The sequence below is a fragment of the Salmo trutta genome, chromosome 3 (genome assembly GCF_901001165.1).
Source record: "Salmo trutta chromosome 3, fSalTru1.1, whole genome shotgun sequence".
Taxonomy (NCBI): Eukaryota; Metazoa; Chordata; class Actinopteri; order Salmoniformes; family Salmonidae; genus Salmo; species Salmo trutta.
The window spans coordinates 41861011-41888478 of record NC_042959.1 but is presented as its reverse complement, the minus strand read 5'-3'; the positions used below and the strand labels follow the sequence as shown (position 1 = coordinate 41888478).

The window sequence follows — 27468 nt, the reverse complement described above, 5'->3', positions numbered from 1 at the left end:
TAGTACCTATTCCATTTATGTGGCGTCGTCAAAGATGGAATCTTTGCTATCGTCAATTTATTCCAAGATCAGCATGCAGATGATGTAAGTTAGTGCTTCAAAGTCCCTGCGATAAGGTTAGCGATAAACTGAAGTCCAAACTGAACAGAAGTACACTCACTCTCTTCTATCATTGTCTTAAATATATTTAATGGTCTCGTTGCAAAAGATAAATTGTCGCAAGGGAACTTTTATTTATTTATTTTATTTCACCTTTATTTAACCCGGGTAGCAAAGATTATAGCAAACACCACTGAAACGGAATTGGTGCTCACTAGCTTTGCAAATTCAGCTATTGTTGGAAGCCAGCCAATATGAAACAAACTATTAAAATTACAAAAGGTTGCAGCATATGTTGTGTAAATGGTGAACTCATACAGCTGTCAACTCTTGTCATTTTAATCCGTTTCACATTTGCTAGCTACCTTTTAGATCGAAGCCCAAATAGAATGATTGAAGATGATAGAAGCCCATCTCCTACTGTAAATAACCTACACACTGTGTGTGTGTAGCCAGCCAGCCAGGTAGAAAAATGGCAGAAAAATAAAAGATGGACATCAGAGTATTTTTCAATACACTAAAACGCAAAGTAAGAACCCTAGTAGCCTAATATCTCAAAGACTAGTTGATAAAATGTTCATAAGAAAGAAATGAAATTCTAATGGAACTGTTTCACAATGATGTCATTAGGCAGAGCAGGCAACAGATGGCACACAGACAGCAGAGTTGGGGACAGATATGCAGGGACAGACTGGCAGAGACAGGTAAGTTTGTTGAGTTTGGCAACATTATGAAAGGTTCTACATTTTTTTAACTTGTAAAATAGGAACATAATTGGAAAATGCCATGGATACCCCCACTCTCAACTTAAACTGGTGACTGAACTAAGATTTGTTAAAGGCAATGGTATTGCTGTTGTGATTAGTTGTGTAGTTTAGGGTACCGGTAATTAGGAGTACCTCAAACACCTTATTTCTTTGGTTCCTCAATATACATTTACCATATTACAATGTAGGCTATGTGTTACAGCACTACTTTTGGTGTCCCCCTCAGGAATTGCTCTTGAGAAAATTTCATGTAATTGTCCCCTCCAAAGTTGATATCAGATTTTCGCCCCTGGTCACGACTTCCGCCAAAGTCGGTCCCTCTCCTTGCTCGGGCGGCGTTTGGCGGTCCGCCGATCCACTTTTCATTTTCCATTTGTTCTGTCTTACACACCTGGCTTCACTCAATCAATCACTTGTTTATTATTTAACCCTCTGTTCCCCATGTTGTGTTTGTGAGTGATTGTTTACTGTAATTCGGTCCGTCTGTGTTCTCGTGATGTTACTTTGTAAATTTGTATTTTTGAGTAAAGTACGTTGATTACTCATATCTGCTGTCCTGCGCCTGACTCTCTACACAAGATACACACAGGACCCTTACATCTTCTCCTGCTCTTTTTTCCCCCACCCCTTTAATCGTGTAACAAGCCGTCATATCGGGTTAGTCCACTCGGGACTTTAGGTAATCAATTCAACCTATATTGTCTGTGTTTATGTATTTCTGTGTGATTATTTAGGTAGTTAGTAAATAGTTAATCCAATTTGTGTATCGCTGAATCATTATTTAGACTAGGATTCGTGCAGTTTTGAAGTCAACGATGTTCAGAATGAGACTTATATGAGGGAATAATAATTCATGGATGACTAATATGATAACGATATATTCTTGAGTTAATTCAGGAAAAGGTAATTTATTAAACAAAAATGTTCCGTGGTGCCCCAAGATTGCTAATGATTCATTTAATCACGTAATAATTAAACATAGTTAATTGATTTGATAAAATAACCATCATCACATTAATGATAGTCATGTCACAACATAAGGATTACATAAAATATTACTCAGCTGCTGGGTTAATCCCCCAACCCAATGTACTGAGTTTATGTCACAACCCAACACACTGGGTTGTTTTAACCCAACAATATAGTCTAATTTACCCAGCAGTTGGGTCAAGCGCTCAATCTAAGGCTCTGGGTTAGAAGCACAACTCAAACTGTTGGGTTGAATTAATCCAATGCTGTGTTTGGCCAAGCGCTGGGTTGTCGAAATTAACCAAATTGGGTTATTTTTAACCCAGATTTTTTCTTTTTTTACAATAATAATAATAATAATAATAATAATATATGAATAGCAATATTTGGCATAACCAAAATTCTACATTTTAATATGCCAAAATATAAATAGTTTTCAGTAATTTTTTATGATTGTTTCAGTGCATGCATTCAACATTTGGACGAAGGACTTCCACAGGGCTGCCATTTCCAAAGTTCACTCAAAAAGGCAATAGTTGTGAACTGGGTTAGATTTTTTTGTTGTTTATTTTTTTATACAAAAATATATTTTAAACTTCCATTGGTTAATCTATTACTCAGCTATCAGATGGCTCATGTAAATAATTATGTAGTTGTCCCTTTAAACATCCTAAGGTCAACATCCATATAATGTTCACATTTCTTTCATGTAAATATTGTAGCTACATAAAAAATATGTATATGGGAAATATCCAGTCTTTCATGCTGATGATTTCAAGTTGTATCGGATTTGTTTTATTTTAAGACATTGAATTCATGTTGTTTAGTATACACACATTTCAATATGCAGTAACAAAAGACCTGATCTAATTTGCATATTCAAACTGAATTTGCAGTAAACAGAATGTCTGCCACAAGTTTCCCAGAATTGTTTGACAGAAGTTCACAAGCTGTCACAAATTTACCGCAACAGTTTGCCACAAAACTAATTTGCATGTGAAAATATGAGCTTGCTGCTGTCACGTCCTGACCAGCAGAGGGCGTAATTGTATTAGTTTTGGTCAGGACGTGGCAGAGTTTTTGTGTTATGTGTTAGTTAATTGGGGTTGGACTCCCAATTGAAGGCAGGTGTGTTGAGTTGCCTTTGATTGGGAGTCCTATATAGTAGTGTGTGTTTTTCCTTGGGGTTGTGGGTAATTGTTTCTTGTTTAGTGTGTTTGCACCTGACTGTTGGCTGTCGGTTTTCTCAGTTTGTTTTGTATAGTGTTCTCTTTTGCTTTATTAAATATGACGAACACTAACTCCGCTGCATTTTGGTCCATTCCTGAAGACAGCCCTTACAGCTGCAAATTTGTGTCAAAAATCAAATCAAATTTTATTGGTCGCATATACATTTTTGCAGATGTTATTGCGGGTGTAGTGAAATGCTTGTGTTCCTAGCTTCAACAGAGAAGTAACATCTAACAAATCACAACTATGATGGGAGTATCTAGAGTTGACAATTGATATATGCCATTGGATGAGATGGTGTTTTGTACTATGAAGTTCCAGGAACGAGATTAGAACCTCGTCATTAGGGACCAAACTGAACGATAATTTATAGCTAATGTTATCTGGCTAAGGGATACTTTCTAAAGTATAAGGTCCCTTTGTGAACAGTTCCTAAGATCTGTTGTTCATCATGTACGTTGAGAGGGGTGGAACTTGGGTATAAAAGCTCTTTGTACTTATGTGTAGTCACTTTTCAATGGTTCATTAGAGATAGCGCTTCATTGAAAGTCAAGTGCTTTTGCAAAAGCATCTTAATTGTTAACAAAAAGTTTATTCTCCAACAACCAGTGTTGCTTGTGAGCCTCAAGGTCCTTTGAAAAAATAAGAATGTCATCCACATATACAAAAACAAAGCATCCAATAACATCCCTCAAACATCATTCACCAGGCTCTGAAAAACAGCAAGGGCGTTAGTGAGACCAAACGGCATGACCAAATAATCAAAGTGTTCAAGTGGTGTGTTGAATACCGTTTTCCACTCATCCCCCTCTCTGATGCGGACAAGGTGGTAGGCATTCCGGGGGTCGAGTTTAGTGAACACCGTGGCACCATGGAGGGGGGCAAAAGCAGAACTGATGAGAGGCAAGGGATACTTGTTCCTGACAATGATACTATTCAGCCCACAGAAGTCTATGCACGGCCTCAATGACCCATCCTTTTTCTTGACAAAGAAAAACCCAGCTCCTACCGGAGAGGAAGAAGGCCTGACATGTCCGACAGCCAGGGAATCCTGGATGTATTTCTCCATAGCCTCTTACTCGGGATGAGAGAGGTCATACAACCTGCTACTGGGGAGAGGAGCTCCAGGCTGAAGCTCAATACCACAGTCGTACGGCCGATGAGGCGGCAGAGATGGGGTGTGGTGCTTACTGAACACAGGAGCTAAACCGTGATACTGTGGAGGAACAGAAGACAGGTCCGGGGGATCTGGAATGGACTGGGGTACAGACAACGCACGTGGAAGGGCAGAATGTAGACAATTAGAACAACAAAAGGTACTCCAAGTAGTTACCCTCCCGGTAGTCCCGTCAATAGTCCCGTCAAATTTTAAAAACATTACAATACATTCACAGATTGTGTGCCCTCAGGCCCCTACTCCACCACTACCACATATATACAGTACAAAATCCACGTGTACATTTGTATATAGTGCACATGTTATCGTGTGTGTGTGTGCCTATGTTTGTATTGCTTCACAGTCCCTGCTGTTCCAAAAGGTGTTTTTAACCTCTTGACGTTACCCTAGGATAGGGGGCGCCACGGCGCATTTTGAAAAAAATGTGTGCCCATTTTAAACGGCCTACTAATCAAACTCAGAAGCTAGGATATGCATATATCGCTGATTCACTGGAAGCATTTGAGGGAAAATATTTTCTGAACGTCACGCGCCGATGTACAATGCTGTTTTTATATATAAATATGAACTTTATCGAACAAAAAATGCATGTGTTGTGTAACATGATGTCCTAGGAGTGTCATCTGATGAAGATTGTCAAAGGTTAGTGCTGCATTTAGCTGTGTTTGGGGTATTTGTGATGCATCTAGTTGCTTTGAAAATGGCAGTGTGATTTTTTTGGCAGGATACTCTCCTAACATAATCTAATGTTTTGCTTTTGCTGTGAAGCCTTTTTGAAATCGGACAACGTGGTTCGATTCAGGAGAGGTGTATCTATAAAATGGTGTAAAATAGTCATATGTTTGAGTTATAGCATTTATGAGGTTTTGTATTTCGTGCGACGCGATTCCACTGGCTGTTGACTAGGGTGGGACGCTCGCCCAGACAGGTTAACTAACCTCCAGATGAGCTTCAATGCCATACAACTCTCCTTCCGTGGCCTCCAACTGTTCTTAAACGCAAATAAAACTAAATGCATGCTCTTCAACCGATCATTGCCCGCACCTGCACGCCCATCCAGCATCACTACTCTGGACGGCTCTGACTTAGAATACGTGGATAACTACAAATACCTGGGTGTCTGGCTAGACTGTAAACTCTCCTTCCAGACTCATAATAAGCATCTCCAATCCAAAATTTAATTTAGAATCGGCTTCCAATTTCGCAACAAAGCATTCTTCACTCATGCTGCCAAACACACCCTCGTAAACCTGACCATCCTACCGATCCTCGACTTCGGCGATGTCATCTATAAAATAGCCTCCAACACTCTACTCAACAAACTGGATGCAGTCTATCACAGTGCCATCCGTTTTGTCACCAAAGCCCCATACACTACCCACCATTGTGACCTATACGCTCTCGTTGGCTGGCCCTTACTTCATACTCGTCGCCAAACCCACTGGCTACAGGTTATCTACAAGTCTCTGCTAGGTAAAGCCCCACCTTATCTCAGCTCGCAGGTCACCATAGCAGCACCCACTCGTGCACGCGCTCCTGCAGGTATATCTCACTGGTCACCCCCAAAGCCAATTCCTCCTTGGGTCGCCTTTCCTTCCAGTTCTCTGCTGCCAATGACTGGAACGAACTGCAAAAATCTCTGAAGCTGGAGATTCCCATCTCCCTCACTAGCTTTAAGCACCAGCTGTCAGAGCAGCTCACAGATCACTGCACCTGTTCATAGCCCATCTGTATACAGCCCATCTATCTACCTCATCCTCATACTGTATATATTTATTTATTCTGCTCCTTTTGCACCCCAGTATCTCTACTTGCACATCCATCTTTTGCACATCTACCATTCCAGTGTTTAATTGCCATATTGTAATTACTTTGCCACCATGGCCTATTTATTGCCTTAATTCCCTTATTTTACCTAATTTGCACTCACTGCATATAGACTTTTTTTTTTTGTTCTACTGTATTATTGACTGTATGTTTTGTTCATTCCATGTGTAACTCTGTGTTGTATGTGTCTAACTGCTATGCTTTATCTTGGCCAGGTCGCAGTTGCAAATGAGAACTTGTTCTCAACTAGCCTACCTGGTTAAATAAAGGTGAAATAAAAAATTAAATAAAAATACGTTTTTCCAGCAGTAGACTTTGATTGATAATATCAAAAGTTGCACTGAAGTCTAACAAAACAGCCCCCTCAATCTTTTTCTCAAATTTTTTCTCAGCCAATCATCAGTCATTTGTGTAAGTGCTGTGCTTGTCAAATGTCCATCTCTATATCGATGCTGAAAGTTTGTTCCAGAAGTTTACTAAGGGTTGGTAACAGGCTGATTGGTCAGCTATGTGAGCCATTAAAGGGGGATTTACTATACTTAGGTAGCGGAATTACTTTTGCTTCCCTCCAAGCCTGGGGGCACACACATTCTAGTAGGCTTAAATATAAAATATGAGTGGCAATATCGTCCTCAGTAATTTTCCATCTAATTTGTCAGACCCCGGTGGCTTGTCAGAATTTAAAATTACAATGCTTGCCTTTAAGAATTTGGTCAGATATACTTGGATGTGTAGTGTCAGCATTTGTTGCTGGCATGTCATGCCTAAATTTGCTAATCTTGGCAATGAACAAATCATTAAAGTAGTTGGCAATATCAGTTGTTTTTGTGATGAATGAGCCATCTGATTCAATGAATGATGGAGCTGAGTTTGCCATTTTTCACTGAATTTCATTTAAGGTGCTCCAAAGCTTTATACTATCATTCTTTATTTAATTTATCTTTGTTTCAGTCACACCCTGATCTGTTTCACCTGTCTTTGAGCTTGTCTCCATCCCCTCCAGGTGTTGCCCATCTTCCCCAATATCCCCAGTGTATTTATACGTGTTCTCTGTTTGTCTGTTGTCAGTTAGTTTTGAAAGAGAGGGGGGAGTTTACAGCATTTACAGCAGTGCTATTGATGCTTATGGACAAGGTTGCACCTCTTCAAGCCGACTGCCTGAGAGGAGTGCAACCTTGTCCATAAGCATCAATAGCACTGCTGTAAATGCTGTAAACTCCCCCCTCTCTTTCTGTCTGTTCCCCCAAGGTGTTTGTTAATGTGGGGGTCGGATGATCGGTGCATTTTATAAAGTATGCATGCAGTTCCATTCTCCACATGGCAGCATCCAGCAGAGACGCATGAAACTGTACATTTCTGTCAGCCCCTGCCCTGTGAACCTGGTTAACATAAGAGTTATCCCACGGGTTAGTGGGGGAATAGACACCACTGCGGGATATGACTGCTTGATTAAAGACATGCTGGACATTTCATGGTTGATTTGCATACTGCCACACATTCTTGATGAGGCCGACGCCGCTCGACGCCACACCCATGCACGCTGAATCCCATGAATAATCCTAGGCAGGCATCCACACTTGAGTGTTTCCAAAACACCCACAGCTTCTGGACAGCTTCAGCATCTCCTTTGAACATACATGCACCTAAGAAGAGCAGGCACTGGCTGCTTAGAAAGGCAATGTTGTTGGCTAGCACATTGACAATCTAAGGATTGTAATCCAGGGAGGAGAACATCAAACATTAAGACTCGAGAAGTCTCACCCCCCAGTCCTTGTTTCTTATACTTGCTGATACAGATACCCCATCCACAAAGTGAAAGTGATACTTGCATTGGATACCATAGTGGATACCATAGTGGATACCAGGTTAGCACCTGAGAATACTTCAATACTCTGAAGCATAATAAGAGCAGGAACTCACCACGCAGGAGGTCAAAAGAGGCGTAGGGTGAGTTGTGTGTCCTGAAGAGCTGCCAGTCAAAGTCATCCTCCTCCCCTTGGGTGAAGTCACACAGACTGGGCTCAGAATCCTCGTCAAAGGTGCAGCCTGCTGCTGAGGAGAGAGAGAAGGAGACGACATTAAGTGGGAGGTCACACATGATGAAGTAAATGTCATTCAATATCAAGGGATTAAAGGATTATATTTTATGGACTGCACATAATCACATTTAATTTGATTTCCTGGGATTGAAAGGAATCATAGATTCTGCCTAAGACGGACACACATTTCAGCCATGGCCACCATAAATCAGTAATTGCATCTTATTTGTATTTCACTTATGATAACATGAAGCTCTATAGAGAATAAAGGGATTGTTGCAGTAGGTGAGAACCCACCATTAATCCCCAACAACACCTGCCTTCACTTCAGAAACGTTCCACTATCAGTAGTTATTATTCCAGTGTTGTTGTGTAGTGGCTCATTTGGGCTATATTTCACCACGATATCCCCTCTGATCCTCTTTCTATTACTGAGATGGGACAGATGCCAGACAACCAACCGGCATCCATTTCCCACTCCACCCAGACATCAATTAATAGTAGCCAGCCGCAATGCAATCTGTACTCCACTCCAGCCCCTCTGACACTCTCACTCAGTAAACAAACTGAAAACTGATCATGAAAATACAATTTAGTAAACTTAAATAAAATAATTAACAAACCTGTTTGAAAAACGAACTATACTGAAACCATTATCTTTGACTCAAAAAAAGTATTAAAATAAAAACAAGCATGAATTATGTTCAGCTTTTTTTTGGTAATGGGGTTTTCAAGCTTCTGAATATGGCAGGTCACATTGAGATTGGCTTTATAATTTCAAGGTAGACTCGGCGAGATGACGTTCCCACGAACAGCACCGCAGATATTGGTTGGGCGCGCTTGAGTGGTAAGGCTAAAGCAACTGACTGTAGACGACAAGTTGGGGTAGGTGCATCTACTGAAAGTCAGACACTAATGTGATTTTCCAACAGCAAGGCTCAGCTCAACATGGCAGTGTTGCCATTGTTTATAATGTATGAATATCAAATGTATTTGTATATATATATCAACTGTACATATACAGTGCCTTCGGAAAGTATTACATTTTGTTACGTTACAGCCTTATTCTAAAATGGATTAAAATCATAATTATCCACAGCAATCTACAAACAATATTCCATGATGGCAAAGAGAAAACAGGTTTAGAAATGTTTGTACATTTATACAAATAAAACAAATATATTTTTTACATAAGTATTCAGACCCTTCGCTATGAGTATAAATTGAGCTCAGGTGCATCCTGTTTCCACTGATCATCCTTGAGATGTTTCTACAAATTGATTGGAGTTCACCTGTGGTAAATTCAATTGACTAGACTTGATTTGGAAAGACACCCACCTGTCTATATAAGGTGCCACTGTTGACAGTGCATGTCAGAGCAAAAACCAAGCTATGAGGTTAAAGAAATTGTCCGTAGAGGTTCGAGACAGGATCGTGTCGAGGCACAGATCTGGGGAAGGTTATCAAAACATGTCTGCAGCATTGAAGGTCCCCAAGAACACAGTGCCCTCTATCATTCTTAAATGGAAGAAGTTTGGAACCACCAAGACTCTTCCTAGAGCTGGCTGCTGAGCAATCTGGGGAGAAGGGCCTTGGTCAGGGAGGTGACCAAGAACAAGATACCCACTCGACATAGCTGTAGAGTTCCTCTGTGGAGATGGGAGAACATTCCAGAAGGACAACCATCTCTGCAGCACTCCACCAATCAGGCCTTTATGGTAGAGTGGCCAGACGGAAGCCACACCTCAGTAAAAGGCACATGACAGCCCGCTTGGAGTTTGCCAAAAGGTAAACAAGATTCTCTGGTCTGATGAAACCAAGATTGAACTCTTTGGTCTGAATACCAAGCGTCACATCTGGAGGAAACCTGGCACCATCCCTACGGTGAAGTATTGGGGTGGCAGCATCATGCTGTGGGGATGTTATTCAGGGACTGGGAGGCTAGTCAGGATCGAGGGAAAGATGAACAGAGAAAAGTATAGAGAGAGATCCTTGATGAAAACCTTCTCCAGAGCGCACAGGATCTGACTGGGGCGCAGGTTATCCTTGCAAAAGGACAATGACCCTAAGCACACAGCCAAGACAACGCAGGTGTGGCTTTGGAACAAGTCTCTGAATGTCCTTGAGTGGCCCAACCAGAGTACAGACATGAACCCACTCGAACATCTCTGGAGAGACCTGAAAATACCTGTGCAGCAACGCTCCCCATCCAACCTGACAGAGCTTGAGAGGATCTGCAGAGAACAAATCGGAGAAACTCTCCAAATGCAGGTGTGCCAAGCTTGTAGCGTCACTCATGAAGACTCAATGCTGTAATCGCTGTCAAAGGTGCTTCAACAAAGTACTGAGAAAAGGGTCTGAATAATTATGTAAATTAGATTTCAGTTTTTTTATTTTAATGAATTAGCAAAAATGACTAAAAACCTGTTTTGGCTTTGTCATTGTGGGGTATTGTGCGTAGATTGATGAGGGAAAAAAACTATTGAATCCATTTTTGAATAAAGGTGTAATGTAACAAAATGTGAAAAAAGACAAGGGGTCTGAATACTTTCCGAAGGCATTGTAAATCGCAGCTGATTGGTTCCTGTTTCAGTCATGTCTTTGATCACGTTCTCATGAGTCAAACAAAAACACCCTAATGATTGGTTGACAATAGAGCCTCCCACAATGTAGGTGATGGCTGCAGGAAGAGGTTGGGGAAGAGCAACTGCACAAACTTGCAATTGACTGCAGTCAATACTTGACCTTTGATCACAGGATTGTTGTAAAGTTCATGCAGTTGGCATGTAGGTGCAAATCAGACAATTTTCATCCTCAGAATGCGACACACTTTGAATGGCAAAAATAATCTGCTTAAAATTGCCCAATGAGATGAGCATGATCCAAGACTTTTCTCTCACACAGAAGTATATGCGCATGAGCATGGGGTGCACTTCACGTTGCTACAACGTGCACGCTACGGGACCACAACAATGGAAGTGTATCCTTGCGCTCCAACGCTCCTGGTTGTTGCGGAAATTGACACACTACTACTGTTTACAATGTGCATCTACGTCATCTTGCTGAGTCTACTTTTAAACCTTACCTAACCTATGACCTGACCCATCACCTTATGCATTACTACCCCACAGTGGCAAGAAATGACATCCCCCAAAACACAAAAACTATAAAATACATAAATGGCTCCTAGCCTCCCAATGCATAGGCTACTTTCTGTCCCACACACACCAAAACTAAATAATATGAAAACTAAATACATGTTTTTATAAAACTTTAGCTAAATAAAAATGAGTAAAATGGATCGGAAAACTAACCGAAACTAAACTCAATTAAAAAATGTTAAAAAAAACTAATAGAAAAAAACAAACCTTGCAACACACATAAACACACAAATCCTGGCAAAGGCAATGATGTAAAGAATTCCCCTTCCCATAAAACACAAACTACAGCGCACATCCCCTAAGCACAGCCACATAAACACACACAGTAATAAAGTTGGGGAGGGAGAGAGGGATGGCAACCAGGGGACTGTGATTATTATTGTACTGTAATATGTCACAACATGCTACATTCCACATGCCAAAAAGCAAATATTTCCAAATTATATTTAATAGCCAGGGCTTTTAAGGCCCTTGGGCATACTTTGCTTCCGTCTCCTCTCGCAGCATCTGTTGCCATCTCACACATTAGCCCAGTGTTGTGAAAATTACAGGCTAGAAGTTGGCCACCGATTCCCCCAGCCAGAGTTGGAGCGCGACAGTGAGAGCCTAGAGACGCATCGGGGCTAATGATGGGGATGACCAGAACCAGACCCTCAAGGTCACCCTGCTGGTCCACTGCTTTATTGACGCTCATTTTGGACTCTAATCCACCATTAAGCAAATGGTTCAAATGTGACCGTTTTGCCATTAAGCAGCAGACGCACGGACTGAAGTCAGCTTCAATGCAATTTTACAGCTGATGAACAAGAGGACACCAAAACCATTACAGATCATTGGCAATTTTGTTGTCTGGAAGTTCAAATGTTATAGGCAATCATTAAAAAAACTAGGTTTGGTCTACTAACTAGATGGTTCATTCCAAGCCTGTAAGAACAGATAGGAGACGTACTGTGGACTTAAGGAATTCCATATTAAGCTTATGTGCTGGAAGTCTGCCAGACGATTTATTCAGTGGAGCACAAACGCACAGGAGTCAGCCTTGCTCACCTCCTCCAACCTCCATTACATTTCCCTTATATTTCGGTGATAATATGCTAGAACTGGAAACTCTATAGCATTGTGATTGGTAGCAGAGAGTAGTAGCAGCCCAGCCAGAGAGTAATGAATGTTGAGTTGGGCTAGGTTTCTCCTCTTCTATACCCCGGGGAGCTGATTTGTGGCCCATGCTATGCCGTTATTGAAGGGATCCACATGGCGAGGGCCAGAGGTTAATTGTCCTGCACAGGGATCTATTTCTAATAGAACAGCCAAAGATATGGGACCTGACACATCCAAATGCTGCCAGTATATTATTCCTTACTGGAGCTATAAATGAAGCATGCTGATTTCTCCCCACAGGGACCCATCAGGCGTGAGCTGGAGCATCAGGACTGGAGTGTCTTCTTTTCTGCTCTGACTGGTCTATATAGTGTATGGCCCAGCCCGGCCTTCACATTTTAATTCTGCCCTCTCTCTCTCCCTCACTCTCTCCCTCCAAGACAGGGGTGTCTCTATCATGCTAAGTAATTAAATTATAATTTGGCATCAGGCACAGCATGAATCTAAATATGATGTTTGAGACAGTGCCAAGGTTAAAAAGTTAAGTTTTAAATTCCAATTCTATATATTTTGCCATGTCTAATGTGTATTCATGAGATATTTGAGTGACTCAAATGTTATTACAAAATCTATGGGCTAAAAAACCTAGCTGACATGGGCTAGTTGATCTGTCCATTTCTGACAAGTTATTAATAGTATGCAATGACTGAGGAATACTGATGATGCACTACACAATTTTAAAATGTCACCTTGTGTATTTTACTATTACAACTTTCAAGAGTAAGTTGAAAGCCGGACTGAGTTCTTAAAAAAATAAATAAACTGTGTCACTGCCCTAGAAAAACTAAATGACCCTTCTAAACTTCAAATGAAACGGAACACATTACTGTACACGTTCTGTTTTTGTATCTTAAAATTCTTACCTGCTCAAATATGCTCAGAACTAGTCTTCTGTGTAAGTTATAATACTTCACCATCTATTTACAAGAGAATACATTAACCTGCATCCCCTTTATGAAAAGACGACCTCTTCAGCTCCCCAGTAATCATAATAACTTCACAAATCCACTGGTACTGTTGCCATGACTCTCAGGGTATTACCAAAGAAAAGAGCAAGGTGCAAACAGAATAGAAAGTTGTCAGAAGCTCACAAGGATACAATGTCACTGAATAAAGATGTCATAGGGGGGCAATTTGTTTAACAATTTGCCCCCCTGTGACATGTGCATTCAAATCAGGGATTGGGCTGTCTGTCTCCCTGGATCAGTCTATTCTCGATGTCATACGTAGCTACACAAATTAGATTTCATATGTCTTTGCTCATCTGTTTTGTGGCACCCCTGCTTTACCACATAATGAGGTGTTTGCTATGCACAGTGAGCATTGTTTGTGAATCTCTGATTATCCTCTCTATTTACATATGCTGTATTCAGCGTGTAGCGTGTCTTCGCTCATTTAAGGGGACAGACACTTCCACTTGGATAGAGTCTTGGAGAAAATGCTGCTTATGTTATATAAAAGAAACCAAGTGCCAAAGCAGATCCTAACATCAACACCACCACCACCCAATTACACACACATATACACACACACACACACACACACACACACACAAATCCGCACACAAAGCCCAAGCAAAATTCATATGCAACTTTAACAAATTCACAAACTTTGGCTCAGCCTTCATGCCCCTCTCATCTCTCAGCACACGCCCTCAGTTATAACTAGTTCACAGGCGCTACAGGTAATGAATCCCCACTGATTAAAATAAATGCTGGTGTCACCAAGCCACCTGGGAAACAAATTAAATGAGGATATGCTACCTAGCTGTCCACACGATTAAAACCTGAGCACACATCTGAGAGACGTGTGGAGAGACATTCCATACATGTTATTTTCCCAGTCCTTCCTGGTCAGGAAAAAAACACTGTCCCTACTCATTTATTTTTATTTAACTTTTAAGTTTCAATGAGGTCAAAATACCTATTTTACCTCTCATACCTTCTTCACTGTTACGTGGATAGGGACACTTACCCATGCATACATCTTAACACTATATGGGGTCCATATAGCTGGATCCAGATATTGTCTATTGTGTAACACCAGAGGCAGTTACAGGAGGATAGTGGTTGGCAAGGTTGCTGGTCTAATTTGCATTGCAGAGAGTGCGGTCCCCGTGCATCACCCATTGACAGGTGTATTTATTCTCAGTATAGGAGCTCTCCCTGATTTACAAAACAAATAAAATAATCTCCTTGCATCTTACATAAAATAGAGTGTCCATATTATTTAGCTATTTACACATTCATCCCCACTGCATACATCATTAAATAATGTATATGGCTCCCCGGCATTAATAATTTCAGTCTAACCTCATACGTAGGATGGGGAATTCTTTCAACAGGCTGCTCCACTGCACTCATTCTTTGTCACTGAGTTGAATAGTATACACTGAGTGTACAATACATTAGGAACACCAGGTCTTTCCATGACACAGACTGACCAGGTGAATCCAGGTGAAAGCTATGATCAATTATTTTCTGTCACTTGTTAAATCCACTTCAAATCAGTGTAGATGAAGGGGGAGACAGGTTAAAGAAGGATTTTTAAGCCTTGAGACGATTGAGACATTGATTGTGTACGTGTGCCATTCAGATCGTGAATGGGCAAAACAAAAGATTTAAGTACCTTTGAACAGGGTATGGTAGTATGTGCACCAGTTTGAGTATGTCAAGAACTGCAATGCTGCTGTGTTTTTCACGCTCAACAGTTTCACGTGTGTATCAAGAATGGTTCAAAAGGACATCCAGCCAACTGTGGGACTCATTGGACTCAACATGGGAAAGCATCCCGGTGGATAACTTTCGTCATGCCCCAACGAATTTAGACTGGGGGGTACAACTCAATATTAGGAAAGTGTTCTTACTGTTTGGTACACTTAGTGTAGAGTCATATTGAAAGCTAATGTGGTTAGGTGACCTCAGGTGCTGCTGTGAGGTCTCTGAGGCCATTTGCTTTTACATTAAATAAAACATTTAACAGTTTAAAGACAACTCCAATCATCCTCAGTCCCTAAAGGTTTGAAACACTCATACGTATGACAGCCATTATATTTAACCTCACAATGAAGTGTTTACCATTTTCTTCTCAGGACAACCAGGGCTACAAGAAGAATGGAAAACAATTAGACATAAACAGTTGCAAATATCAATAAAAAAATATGGTTCCGCCAAAGCAAAAACCTAATAAAAATGTATTTATATAAATGCTGTAAGTACAGAAATGGTTTGCTTACTGAAAAATGAATCTCCAACTAGTCAGTAACAATTGTGAGCTTATTACAGTATTATAGGATTTCGTTAGAAGGGGTTCTTCTTCATAGAAGATCATATTAGTCTTAGAAGAACCCCTTCTTTGTCCGCTTTCACTGACGCGGCTCGCTACCAAGGATAGTGGGCTCTCCTTCTCCGTGGCCGACGTGAGTGTTAACCCTCGCAAGGCTGCTGGCCCAGACGGCATCCCTAGCCGCGTCATCAGAGCATGCGTAGACCAGCTAGCTGGTGTGTTTACGGACATATTTAATCTCTCCCTATTCCAGTCTGCAGTCCCCACATGCTTCAAGATGGCCACCATTGTTCCTGTACCCAAGAAAGGAAAGGTAATTGAACTAAATGACTATCGCCCCGTAGCACTCACTTCTGTCATCATGAAGTACTTTGAGAGACTAGTCAAAGATCATATTACCTCTACCTTACCTGTCACCTTAGACCCACTCCAATTTGCTCATCGCCCCATTAGATATGAAAAAGCCAACTGACACTTACTCTTGAGTTGCTGACTTGTTGCACCCTCGACAACTACTATGATTATTATTATTTGACCATGCTGGTCATTTATGAACATTTGAACATCTTGGCCATGTGCTGTTATAATCTCCACCCGGCACAGCCAGAAGAGGACTGGCCACCCCTCATAGCCTGGTTCCTCTCTAGGTTTCTTCCTAGGTTTTGGCCTTTCTAGGGAGTTTTTCCTAGCCACTGTGCTTCTACACCTGCATTGCTTGCTGTTTGGGGTTTTAGGCTGGGTTTCTGTACAGCACTTTGAGATATCAGCTGATGTAAGAAGGGCTATATAAATACATTTGATTTTATTAGATCCACAGACGATGCAATCGCCATCACACTGCCCTATCCCATCTGGACAAGAGGGATACCTATATAAGAATGCTGTTCATTAACTATAGCTCAGCATTCAACACCATAGTACCCTCCAAGCTCATCATCAAGCTCGAGGCCCTGGGTCTGAACCCCGCCCTGTGCAACTGGGTCATGGACTTGCTGACGGGCCGCCCCCAGGTGGTGAAGGTAGGAAACAACACCCCCACTTTGCTGATCCTAAACACTGGGGCCCCAAAAGAGGGCGTACACAGCCCCCTCCTGTACTTCCTGTTCACCCATGACTGCGTGGCCAAGTGCAACTCCAACTCAATCATCAAGTTTGCAGACGACACAACATTAGCACGCTTGATTACCAACAATGACAAGACAGCCTACAGGGAGGAGGTGAGGGCTCTGGGAGTGTGGTGCCAGGAAAATAAACTCTCACTCAACGTCAACAAAACAAAGGAGATGATCGTGGACTTCAGGAAACAGCAGAGGGAGCACCTCCCTATCCACATCGATGGGAGCGCAGTGGAGAAGGTGGACAGCTTCAAGTTCTTCGGCATACACATCACTGACAAACTGAAATGGTCCACCCACACAGACAGTGTGGTGAAGAAGGTGCAACAGCACCTCTTCAACCTCAGGAGGCTGAAGAAATTTGGCTTGGCACCTAAAACCCTCAAACTTTTACAGTTGAAAGTATCCCATTGTGCTGTATCACCGCTTGGTATGGAAACTGCACCACCCTCAACCACAGGGCTCTCCAGAAGGTGGTGCGGTCTGCCCAATGCATCAAAACTATCTGCCCTCCAGGACACCTACAGCTCCCGATATCACAGGAAGGCCAAAAATCTCATAAAGTACAACAACCACCCAAGCCACTGTCTGTTCACCCTGCTATCATCCAGAAGGCGAGGTCAGTACAGTTGCATCAAAGCTGGGACCGAGAGACTGAAAATCAGCTTCCATCTCAAGGCCATCAGACTGTTAAATAGCCATTACTTAGAGGTTACTCTAGCACATAGACTTGAAATCACTGGATACATGGAACACTAGTCACTTTAATAATATTTAAATATATTGCATTACTCATCTCATATGTATATATACACACTGTATTCTATACTATTGAACTGTATCTTAGTCTATGCCACTATGACATTGCTTGTCCATATATTTATATATTCTTAATTACATTCCATTACTTAGATGTGTGTATTGGGTATACAGTTGAAAGTTTACATACACTTAGGTTGGAGTCATTAAAACACATTTTTTAACCACTCCACAAATTTCTTGTTAACAAACTATAGTTTAGGCAAGTCGGTTAGGACATCTGCTTTGTGCATGACACAAGTCATTTTTTCAACAATTGTTTACAGACAGATTATTTCACTTATAATTCACTGTATCACAATTCCAGTGGGTCAAAAAGTTTATACACTAAATTGACTGTGCCTTTAAACAGCTTGGAAAATTCCAGAAAATGATGTCATGGTTTTAGAAGCTTCTGATAGGCTAATTTACATATTTGAGTCAATTGGAGGTGTACCTGTGGATGTATTTCAAGGCCTACCTTCAAACGCAGTGCCTCTTTGCTTGACATCATGGGAAAATCAAAAGAAATCAGCCAAGACCTCAGAAAATAAAATTGTAGACTTACACAAGTCTGGTTCATCCTTGGGAGCAATTTCCAAATGCCTGAAGGTATCACGTTGATCTGTACAAACAATAGTACGCAAGTATAAACACCATGAGACCATGCAGCCGTCATGCCGCTCAGGAAGGAGACGCTTTCTGTCTCCTAGAGATGAGCGTACTTTGGTGCGAAGAGTGCAAATCAATCCCAGAACAGCAAAGGACCTTGTGAAGATGCTGGAGGAAACAGGTCCAAAAGTATCTTTATCTACAGTAAAACAAGTCCTATATAGACATAACCTGAAAGGCTGCTCACCAAAACCGCCATAAAAAATCCAGACTACGGTTTGCAACTGCACATGGGGACAAAGCTCACACTTTTTGGAGAAATGTCCTTTGGTCTGATGAAACAAAAATAGAACTGTTTGGCTATAATGACCATTGTTATGTTTGGAGGAAAAAATGGGAGGCTTGCAAGATGAAGAACACAACCCCAAATGGGTCTTCCAAATGACCCCAAGCGTACTTCCAAAGTTGTGGCAAAATGGCTTAAGGACAACAAAGTCAAGGTATTCGAGTGGCCATCACAAAGCCCTGACCTCAATCCTATAGAAAATATTTGGGCAGAACTGAAAAAGTGTGTGCGAGCATGGGGGCTTACAAACCTGACTCAGTTACACCAGCTCTGTCAGGAGGAAGGGGCCAAAATTCACCCAACTTATTGTGGGAAGCTTGTGGAAGGCTACCTGAAACGGTTGACCCAAATTAAACAATTTAAAGACAATGCTACCAAATACTAATTGAGTGTATGTAAGCTTCTGACCCACTGGGAATGGGATGAAAGAAATAAAAGCTGAAATAAATCATTCTCTCAACTATTATTCTGACATTTCACATTCTGAAAATAAAGTGGTGATCCTAACTGGCCTAAGACAGGGAATTTTTACTAGGATTAAATGTCAGGAATTGTGAAAAACTGCGTTTAAATGTATTTGGCTATGGTGTATGTAAACTTCCGACTTCAACTGTATGTTGTGAAATTGTTAGATATTACTTGTTAGATATTACTGCACTGTTGGAGCTAGAAACACAAGCATTTAGCTACACCCGCAATAACATCTGCTAAACACGTGTATGTGGCCAATTTGATTTGATTTGACTTTGAATGACTCGTGTAGATTGTGAGCGTCACAGAACAAAACATAGCTTTTAATAGTTTGAAGCTCAAACCCTTCAGACGTTATTGTCCACACTTGTCTTACAAACATCACTCTAGCTCAGCCCCCATTAATCACATGGACTAATGGTTGGTATATGGTAGAACCCTGTAGCTCAAACACACTGTCTTTAAAGGGGTTAGAAGTCCAAAACTCATTGGGTTAATAGCAGTTGTTTCTGCTATTATCACGATAGATAAAACGGAAACGGGGTGAAAAAAAACATTCAGGAAGCTTGGTTTCTCCTCTCAATATGTGGACTTGAAATGAGGAGCGCATCAAATATTCCACCTCCTTCTTCTTGTAAGGGGGGAATGGAGGGAGGGAAGAAGGGAGGGAAGTGGGGGGAGGGTAGAGGAAATGTCAGTTAACACCACTGATTAGTTACTTTTAATTATCCCATTTCCTCCCCATCCTTTTCAAGTAAGTCTATTTTTAGTTGATGTGGAGGGTTGTTTTTTTCTCCAGAGGCTCCAATTGCTATGCTGCCTCTCCTCATCATCCCTGCATGCCGTCAATTTCCAATTTGAGAAGGAGACACTTTGCATCTCTCTAGATCCAGAGGAAATAAGAACAGAGTTATAAGTGGATCCTGACAGCAAAGTCAATCTTAAGTAGCATAAAACAAATTAGTGTAATTAGCAAGATGAGATGGGTGTTGACTTGCATGAGCTCCAACACCTGCTTCCTTTTTTTGTCACATACTGTATTTTTATGCTCTAGTTTTCTTTGGAGTGGAGAACGATATCAGACACCTGTAAAGGCTATTTGAAAAGCTAATTTTCTAATTTATATGCAGAGGAAGGTGTTTGGCACCTACAGTGACAGGAGACTGCATATTAGGACCTGAGGCTGAGACTCATGCTGGGAAGGGAAGGACCCCAGGAGGAAGGCCTGGCTAAAATGTATGTCTGGCAGCTGTTCCTGGGAGCCAGAGAGAAATATAACTGGAGCGGAGCGACTCTTAGAATACTAAGAGCAGGGACACAAGGTTGAGAACACTGTGGCATGTCCGACACCCATTGTAGCCCTAGCTCTGTCCTCTTTTGATTTTGCCCATCTGCAGGTGGTCAGTGGTCCGCTAATGTTGTTTGCAAGAGATGACATCAACAGTGAGGGAAAGACTAGAAGAAGTTGAATAGAGCATCATAAAACTTACTGGACACACCACCAAGCCTGCCTGTGTCATAGCAGTGGCACTCGAATCACTTAAGCAACATGACAGAAGACAAGTAATAGGGGTATATAACAGAATATCTACCCCTTGCATTTATTCTCGCTAGACTACAAACTGGTGGGGGTCAGTATAGAGTACTGTACGTGTATGTTTCTCTTTCACACTCTCTCTTACTTTGCACTCCTTTCTCACACTCACACGCCCATGTTATCCAAGGGGAGAACAGTGACACAGAGTAAATCCACTTTGTTTAAGGACAAGTTAGTGGTCTTTCATACAGCTCTGAACACTTCCGTGTTGACATTGGAAAGGGGGTTTGAAAAGTAAATACCACAAGTGCCTGTGTCACTTTTGGTATTTAATTTACTTTTCAAACCCCCTTTCCATCTGATCATTTGTTTCTTTGTAAGTGCCTTGGGTCCATGGCAAATGCCAGCAAAACTAAACCATGTGTCATTTAAAGTTTTACAGCACATCACCAGTAGATTAACCTCAAGAAAAAACAGCCTTTTGAGATACTCAAACACATTTGAGGAGAACATATCTGGAAAACCAGACTGAACTGACACCTAGAAAATCCAATGTATCATACTGGTCACTACATCACAATGGAGCGTCTACTGTAGCATTACTTCTATCTGGCTTACAATAATCATAAATTACATTTGTAAAGCACTTTTCATTATACAGAATAATCTCAAAGTGCATAAAATAAAAAATAAAAAAGATAAAAAATGGAAAGGGAAACTGACAAAGAACACAGCTGACGCTACAAGGGACAAGCACACCAAGCAGCACAGCTACCAACAGAAAGCCTTCCTAAAGAGAAAAGTCTTTAGGCCCGTTTTAAAGGAACCCAGAGTCTGTGGTACCTTCAGGGGGTCCGGGAGGGCATTCCAGAGGTGGGGGCGGTCGAGCTGAAAGCCCGATCCCCCAAGGAGCTTGATCCTGGGGACGTGAAGGAGCAGGCTATCGCTTGACCTGAGGGTTCGTGTGGGGTTATGGAGGGAGAGCAGGTCTTTGAGATAAGAAGGGGCATTGCCATGAATACAGTGGAAAGTCAGCAGAATTAAATCCGGAATGAGACGGGGAGTGTGGCGATGACATGATGGGAGTGATGTGATTGTGTTTCTTCATCAGGATCCTGGCAGCGCTATTCTGGATGTATTGGAGCTTCTGGAGACTCCTGCCAAGGAACCCGATGAAGAGTGCATTGCAGTAGCGCAGCCTTAAGGAGATAAAGGCATGGATGAGCCTCGCTGCATCAGACTGAGTGAGGGTGGGAGAGAGTTTGGCAATTTTCTAGCTGTGATAGAATGACGCTTTATACAGTTGTTTGATGTGGCTATCAAAAGGTCAGGGAGGAATCACGTTTTACACCCAGATTGGAAACTGAGGAATGTTCTGTCCTGCAATGGTGAGCTGCGTTATTGGTGAGTGCTGGACCTGGTGGGGGGTGCCAACAAGTAGGGCCTCTCTGTTGCTGTTCAGTTGAAGGAAGTTTTGCTTCATCCATGCCCTTATCTCCTCAAGGCACATGCGTCAGAAGGAATATGGGCAGTTTTTATATACAGCTGGGTGTCATCAGCATAGCAGTGGAATGAGATTCCATGCACTCAAAAAAATGCTTGGTTAAAAACAGTCCAATTTGGGTTATTTGTTAACCCAACACTGGGTAAATATTGGACAGAAATCACGCTGGGTTATTTTGACCCAGCTAGTTGGGTTGTGTGAATAACCCAACATTTTGGTTTGTTTGTATTACCCAAACATGAGTTTATTTGACCGTTAGTTGTTTTTTTAACTGTCAGTTGAGCTGACCCAGCAATCATTAGGTTATTTAAAGGAGGCGTGGCCTATTAGGGGCATGCCTTTCAGTTAATTTATATTTTATGGCCACCAGTAAGAGTAAACTGGTATATCTTACACTGCAAATAAAAAAATGGACTTGAATATTTTTGCACATAAAATATTATAATATTCGACCGACCACCTCTTTTCAGTCTTATGATGCAAAATTTGAAATTGTGTTTTTTTTTTTTTTTGTTTACATTGGATGAAAGTACAGAGCTAGAAAATGGTATATCATACACTGTAGTTGATGAACAATGAGAAAGTTGATAAACTTGTAACCCCACTTTTGAGAAAATGGCCCTTAAATCTTCTGGTACATCTAGTGGAGAGCTCTTCTTTGTCTACACCCATTCAGCATCATTCACACCCTCTTAAGCCTTAGCCAACCCATCTCTTTAAGGATTCACATGAGGCCATGTGCTATAAACAGAGAGAGAGTAAGGTAGTGTAGTTCACATGTTCAATACAATAGATGGCCATAATCACCCCCAGACACACCTGGCTAACTTTTTCTCCCAGATTTCGTGATATGCAATTGGTAGTTACAGTCTTGTCCCCTCGATGCAACTCACATACGGACTCGGAAGAGGCGCAGGTCAAGAGTCATGCGTCATCCGAAACACGACCCTGCCAAGCCGCACTGCTTCTTGACACACTGCTTGCTTAACCTGGAAGCCAGCCACATCAATATGTCGGAGGAACCAACTTTCTGACAAAATTCAAAAATGTATAATATCGGAAAATGGTTCAAAGAAAATGATTTTACCCAAGTCAGGGATTTCCTCATCGTCTGATTTATTTCAGAGAGAGTCAGCAGGCATGATCGTCCTCCAGAAAGTAGTCCACCACAACTTTTCTTTGTCGATATCATCTGCTAAATTCAGCAATGTTGTTGAGAGCAGTTGCAACATTTTTGCAGTTCTCCATGGCTACTATATATTCTTTTTAAAACACGGTAGGAAGGATTATCTACACAAACTGAACAGCTCATGTTATAGACAGAAGCATGCTACATGGCAGAACAATCCAAACTCATCTCTCGGCATGTCCAGTCCATCTCAGACAAGCATGGCTAGCAGGAAGGTTCCTGACTTTTTCCATGGCTAAACCAACTAAGCTCATCATTTAACAATTTTATCCATATTTACAGATCGCATGAGTTTGTTATTAAGGTACATGAAAGGTCACATGTTCCAGAAGGTATTTCTGCCAAAAAAACGTATTTTGATCAATAAAAATAAAACATTTTAAATGCCTCTCCTGTGAAGTAGTGACGTGCGCCTAGCTTCCTGAAGCGAGATGAATATTGTCATGACTGTCCTGATCAGGTCAGGGTACAGGAGACCACCACCCTACAGATTATCTCCCAAACCCCCAACAGAGGAGGAGAGATCTAGGGGTCTGAAGATGTGGGGGTTTTATGACACCTCATGCCCATAATACAGAGAAATTCCTTTGTCCTAACAATGGAGAACTGGCCTCAGAACCTTAAACATGCAATAAAGGAACTTTGGAACAATGGTTTCCGTCAGCCACAATGGTGGTTATGACGAAAAGTGGAATATTAAAATGTATGTAACTTTGGTATTTGTTTTTAAAGGTTAAGAGATGACGTTATTATGAAAACATTGTACCTTTAAGAGTTTTCCCAGTATATGCCTGATGTTTATACATTGTACGCGGTTTGGAAAATATCCAAATCAAACAGAATGTTTTGATAAAGATGAAATGTGAAGTTAGTGTCTAAAATCAGATTTTTAGCCAAATCTAAGCCTTGCCTCCTGTACTTGGTCCGCCCAGAGAATCGCCCTAAAGGATGTTACGCCCACTTCTGACCCGAGGGTATAAGACAGGAGAGTGAAGAATTAACATAGTAGACTATTGACCCCAAGCTGCAGCCAAGGTCTAACAAAGTCGACGAACCCCAAAACGAAACACAAGGTTGAAGACAAAGAAATATTTTTCTACACGAGCTACGGACGAGTAGCTGTGTCTAAGCGGGTGAATTCAAGCCGAACCACCCAGCCTCCACTCTCCATTGAATCGTGGTATCGACACCATTCGAGCCGAAGCTGTGAGCTCTGAGCTACAGAGCTGTCTGTCCTCAGAAGACCCCTTTCCGATCAAGGGTGAGGATCAGACCACTTAGCCAAGAAGGACACTGACATCGTGAGGACAACCAGAGAGTTGCGCCGGAGAAGTGCGTCATTTAGAAGCCTAAACGACCACGCGGAGCTTCCCACCTGAGAACTACAACACGTAATTACATCATTATATTCTGACCCATAAGAGCGGCAGTTCGGGGCAAGGCTAATTTTAAATAAGCATGGCTGACAAATGAACCCAAATGTATATTTCTCTCGTGTACTTCCTTTCTTTCTCTCTCTTTAAAATCCCCATTTTGGGTAACAAGCGCCAGAGTGTGTTGGCCCGTTATACTAAGTCCTAATCAATAGCTAGACTGTGTTTTGTGTATGTGCATTTTTATCATCATTTTAGCTTGCTAGTAAATAAATAATCAACTAAGATTGGTGTGGTAAATTCAGTGGTAAAGCCCGGGTCCGTGCAGATTCCCGGATTATACGACTTTCAGATTATGAGACTGTAGAGGAAACTGATTAATTTAGCGACTGTTGTAATCGATATTCTGATATCCTTTGAGTTAATTTGGGAAATAGAAACTCAATCAAAACAATGTTCCCATGGTGCCCCAGGTTAATGAGTTAATAATTGCTTGATTCATTGCTTAATTCATTTAATCACGTAATTATAAACCGTTAATCATTCGATGAGCAACAGTCGTCACATTAACTAATACAACGTCACGACATATGGCGCCCCCTGTGAGGACTCTAAGATAGGACTAGGCCGCACTGTTGTGTTATTCCATATCAATTGTGTAGCAATATATATACATTCCATTAATAGCTATAGGCAGGACTAGTGCGGGAGAGAAGTGTGTGTGTGTCGTTCCATTTGACCCAGATACTGGTCGGGAGAGAACGACCCCTGTTGTATATCTGACCAAAGCCAGTGTGAAGGGGGGTCTACTGAATGCTACGAGCTAGGGCATATGTACCAGCCGATGCAGGCATTCTGAGAAATAATACTAGTTGGGCCTAACGTAGTGTTATTTCTGTCGATCGCTTTCAGGAGTGATCTGACTCGGTCATAAGTAATTCCTAGAGCAGAGGACATATGAGCCAGCCATTACGGAAATTAGAGTAGATATATTCGTTTGACCGAAGCGAAGTTATTATCTCTCTACCTCTCGCGTTGGGTAACGGGGAGAGGTTAAGGGTTGAACGTGAGACGTCACCAAGTAAACCCGTTCCCTTGTTGGAGGGAACATCCCTTGTGCGGCGAGGGGGAAACCCCGCGCAAGGAAAGCTAAGCATTGCGCCAGATGCTAAGCTAACAAAGGGGAGCCGCCATTTTTGTTTTCTTCTTTGTTCATAGTGAATTCCCGCGTTAGACGGGAATCCTGTGTGACCTCAGCTTGGGCTATCCGTAACCTCTGGCGAAGAATCGCCAGTCATTTTTCGTGAAATAAGTCAGGTTACGCTGTAGGATATCAAACCAGTCTTAACTGATTAGATATCATTGTCTTGTTCAATTTTATACATACATTAAATTGATACACTACCTCTCCAGGTTGGTTATGGGAATAATACACACACGAATGTGCCATAACCAATGAGACATGGTTAAACTGTTCCACGTTAACTTAGATATAGCAACTATTTCAGGTTAATTAAAGCTAATTCCTTTAGCCTATACGGGGTTGACTAATCATTCAAATTGATTAATAGATTAAAGCTGTTTTACCAGCTTAATGGTGTTTAGGTAGACTTTTTAACAGTTTTGTAAAATTCTATTTTCACTGATACCCTGTCGATTTTAGCTTGTGTTAACAGTGACCTCCGGTGGTGAAGAATCACCAGTAATTATTTTTAAATAATTCAGGTGATGCTGTACGATATCTAACCGGTCTCAACTGATTGGATATCATTGTCTCGTTCAATTTAATATACATTAAATTGCTACACTACCGTCCAGGTTGGTTATTGGAATAATACGCAAACTAATGTGTTCTAACCAATGAGACATAGTTAAACTTTTCAATGTTAACTTAGATATAGCAATTACTTCAGGTTAATTAAAGCTAATTCCTTTAGCTATACGGGGTTGACTAATCATTCAAATTGATTAATAGATTAAAGCTGTTTTACCAGCTTAATGGTGTTTAGGTAGACTTTTTAACAGTATTGTAAAATTCTATTTTCACTGTTACCCTGTCGATTTTAGCTTGTGTTAACAGTGACCTCCGGTGGTGAAGAATCACCAGTAATTATTTTTAAATAATTCAGGTTATGCTGTACGATATCTAACCGGTCTCAACTGATTGGATATCATTGTCTCGTTCAATTTAATATACATTAAATTGCTACACTACCGTCCAGGTTGGTTATTGGAATAATACGCAAACTAATGTGTTCTAACCAATGAGACATAGTTAAACTTTTCAATGTTAACTTAGATATAGCAATTACTTCAGGTTAATTAAAGCTAATTCCTTTAGCTATACGGGGTTGACTAGTCATTCAAATTGATTAATAGATTAAAGCTGTTTTACCAGCTTAATGGTGTTTAGGTAGACTTTTTAACAGTATTGTAAAATTCTATTTTCACTGTTACCCTGTCGATTTTAGCTTGTGTTAACAGTGACCTCCGGTGGTGAAGAATCACCAGTAATTATTTTTAAATAATTCAGGTTATGCTGTACGATATCTAACCGGTCTCAACTGATTGGATATCATTGTCTCGTTCAATTTAATATACATTAAATTGCTACACTACCGTCCAGGTTGGTTATTGGAATAATACGCAAACTAATGTGTTCTAACCAATGAGACATAGTTAAACTTTTCAATGTTAACTTAGATATAGCAATTACTTCAGGTTAATTAAAGCTAATTCCTTTAGCTATACGGGGTTGACTAGTCATTCAAATTGATTAATAGATTAAAGCTGTTTTACCAGCTTAATGGT

The 27468-nt window shown here is 41.1% G+C and overlaps 1 pseudogene; it reads right to left on the bottom strand.

Moving 5' to 3' along the window:
- The window catches only part of LOC115165376 (receptor-type tyrosine-protein phosphatase U-like), a 282163-nt pseudogene that overhangs the window by 157489 nt on the left and 97206 nt on the right, over positions 1 to 27468 (bottom strand).